Here is a 3,825-nt window from a genome sequence, read left to right as displayed (position 1 = left end):
ATATTATTAATAAGTATTTCGTGCGCACATTAAACTTATTGCGTGGCCACGAAATACTACTTCGTGCCCACGAAATACTACTTCGTGGCGACAATTAAAAATTTTTTTTGACCATGTCATCAGAGGGGCTCCGTATTAAAGAGATATATCATACAAACTTTCATATTTTCTTACTGCTCCAGTTAACTTATCTTGAAAACTATACAATACAAAACATCTGCAATAGAGGGAAAAAAAAGAAAGGAAAATCATCTCCACATCTTCATTCTCAGCTAAGCTCATCTAAATCCTGACCAATTGCACAATTGTTCTTGCGTCGACGGAGAGGCCAGAATATATTTATATTTTGTCTCCAGTGCTGCAGGAGCAACATCAAAGTTGTCCTCTCTAATGGTGTACTTAGCGACCTTTAATTCAGCTAAAATGCTTTTCATTAACTTTTAAACCTACAACATGTGACATTATGATTTTAAGCTTAAAAAAAAACGTATTTTAAAGCTATGAAAATAGAAAAAAATATGTTATTTACTCTGGTAAATTGTTTTTGGAAATTTTAAATTTGTAAAAACATACTGTGAAAAAAGTGTATTTTTTTTTAAATATATCTGGTTTCAACAAGCAGTTATTAAATGGAGTTATCTAACATGAATCGTCAAAGGCGCAAAATATAGATGTAGATTTAAAGATGAAGACATGCGAAATAATAAATAACAGAGGTTTTTCATCATTAATGAAAAGGATGACCTATTCAGCATGCGATCCTTGTGTGTACTGATTGGCCAGAGCTAGTCTGGCAAAGTAAGAAGACTTTCATGCAAAAGATCCAATGTGAATGGGAAGTGGCTCAGTGTGCCTCTTGTTTACGGACAAACAGAGAGAAGTTTCAAGTCTTTTGTGGGGGTGTTTCCTAGATGGATGGGATGGCCCTATGAAAGGAGATGCATGCATAGCCGGATACTGCGAGTGAAAGGAGCGGTTATTTAGGAGAGGAGCTAATTGAGAGTGTTTTTTGAGAGAAAGAGTGGGGACACTGTGTGAGTAGGAGCAGCTGTTGAGGTAACTTGGTTACTGGTGCAGAGAGCGGTTGGAGGAAATTCATGAGCATAGTTAAAATTATTTACTGCGTTAGAACCCATTTCCTGGATGGTCAAAGTTGAGTTTAAAGTTGGCATTTTTTTAAAAGAGATCCTATTTCTTTTTTTTTTTTAATCAATGTATACTGTTTTTTAATCAGACACTACAAAGCACCTTATTTTTCCATCTAAGTTTCAGTTGTTCCTTTAAACTCTTTCTATGATTCTGTGAGAGCAGCAACACTTTGCCCATTTGCTGGACTTTCAACCCCCGTCTTTATAGTGGGTGTGCATTGGGGGTGTGTGTGTAAAAAGCATTGTAGCTGACCAACAGAGCAGAAGTAAGATGTGTTTTGTTAGTTGTCTGAAGCCCAGGGGACCGGAACCCTGTAAGCTCCCCCCATATTATGCCCTGGGTTTAGAAAAACTAAATCAGTTTGTTTCACATAATGTGACTCAAAAAGCAAGAGTGTTGTGTATACATTTTATATTTTTGATGGCAGGAGTTCATTGAGATGTTTTTTGACCTCCGTTATCATTCTATGTCTGGTGCCTTTAGGTTTTAAATAGGACCCAGTTTTAAGCAAATATAAAATGATTTCAAATATTCAAAAGCTGCAGTTTTGTTACGCAAAGCCAGACAAACAAAAATGGATGAAAATGTATTTCAGATTTTTTTTTCTGTTTGAAGGCAATGGCTTTTCTGCTAGGAAGATAATGTGAACGCTAGATATTTCTTACATTAAAACTCAATGATTAATAGAGGTTTTATTTTGTCAATTACTTTCTTTTGAACATTTTGTCAGACTCAAATCCTCTTGTTCTAGTACTTTTCATCTTATGATTTTCCAGGACTGAATTGCCAGGGCTAGTTGTCTTAGCAGAAACTCCCAGACTTCCCTTATTTTAGAAACCTCCTCCAGCTCTGCTGGGGGAAGCACAGGCCTTCCCTGGCCAGTCCTAGGCCATACCATGTGCTTCCTCCAAGTCACACATGCTTGGGACACCTATCAAGGGAGGAATACAGAGGGCATCTGAAAAAGATGTCTGAACTACCTCAGCTGACTTCTCTTGATGTGGAGGAGAAGCAGCTCTACTCCAAGCCTCTCCCTGATGACCAAGCTCCTCACACTATCTCTAAGGGACAGCCCAGCCACCCTGGGAAGAAAGTTAATCAGCCCCTTTTATCTGGGATCTTTTCTCATGGTCCAGATTTCATGACCATAGGTGAGAGTTGGAATGTAGACTGACCAGTAAACCACACTGCTCCTCCTGAAGCCAAGGATTGACAATCAGACTCTTCTCCAGAAACCTGGCATAGGCCTTAAAGGGGAGACTGAGAAGTCTGACCCCCCTAGTTGAAACACACCCTCTAGTCCTCAGTCTGCTAATCTAGGGGTACTGTGGTACCACGCAATATTGAAGAAGCTTGGCAGGCACAACAGCCTGACAACATCCAGGGACCTAAGGTTCTCAGGGCCTCAGAACTTTGGGGTTGAGCGAGATTCACCATGTCACTGTGGAGTATTTTGAACAGCTCTTTGAATTTGGCACGGGTGATGAGCAAGTCACAAGCACCCATCTCTTCTTCCACCACACAACATATTCTCATTATCAGTTCCTATGAAATCGTACGAAAAGTTATGCACACTATTTCATCAAAAAAACAGATCAGTGCGCATGCGCAGGCAGACAGACAAATAAAGCAGATCCGCGGAGGGACGTAAAAATGGGAAAAACAGTGCAATCATCACTTATTCATGTCTCTAACTACGTTGCTTGCTGTTTTATACCTTAGGGTTAGGGTCAGGGTTAGGGCTAATTGTATGTTAAATTCGAAAGTTATTAAATGGTGCATAAGGTGCGCATGTGCATACAACAAAAAAAACGTCCAAAACGTACAAAATTACGGTGCATAACTTTTCGTACGATTTCATATGAACTCATAATGAGAATACACTGCACCACAGAAGGTATGTCACCCAGGTTGAGGTGATTCTCAAAGTATTCCTTCTACCAGCATACAATGTCCTCAGTCAAGGTCAGCAGCTCCCCACTCCCACTAAAGCTGTAAGTCAAGCACTGCTTCCCCTTTTGAAGGAGCCATATAGTTTGCCAGGGTTACTGGCAAATCAATATTCTTTATCCGTGGCATCTCAAAACCCATCCCGAGACTGAGTTTTTTCCTCCGCAACCATTCAAGGCAGGGACACACTTGGCCTCACTTGGCTCGATAGGACTCCTGTTCCACCTGGTAGCTTCCCTTACTGCTGATGTCCACTATTAGGTATAGGGGTTGTCACGGGACAGGCACTGAAGACCTTACAGCTACTGTTATGGAAGGCTATATCGACAATAGAGGCAAAGACAATAGAGGCACTTCCATGTCCCCAGCCTACCCATGAATTTATAAAAAAGCTCTCCTGGAGGTGGGAGCTGCATACATACCTGAACGAGGTCTCTGCCAGTCATTTCCAGCCGACCCCCCCACTAAATAATCCTAATCTAAAGATATACTTACATAACATTTCACTGAAAGTAGTTTCAGCTTTAAGGATCTTTTTGATGGCAGCTGATAGGCAGTGTGCAGCATATCACTACAGAAAATTCCTCTTAAAAAATTACTAGGAATTCTTTTCACCGACACCCTTAAAGCATTAAAGTCAACATTTTATTGTATTTTAAACTGGGAATTTATATATACTGAAAGCAGAAACCAGCTCATGATTAGTATCTAAATAGCTGATGATTC

Source organism: Cyprinodon variegatus, unplaced genomic scaffold, assembly GCF_000732505.1.
Source record: "Cyprinodon variegatus isolate N-32 unplaced genomic scaffold, C_variegatus-1.0 Scaffold459, whole genome shotgun sequence".
NCBI classification, from domain to species: Eukaryota; Metazoa; Chordata; class Actinopteri; order Cyprinodontiformes; family Cyprinodontidae; genus Cyprinodon; species Cyprinodon variegatus.
This window is presented reverse-complemented; position numbering follows the sequence as displayed.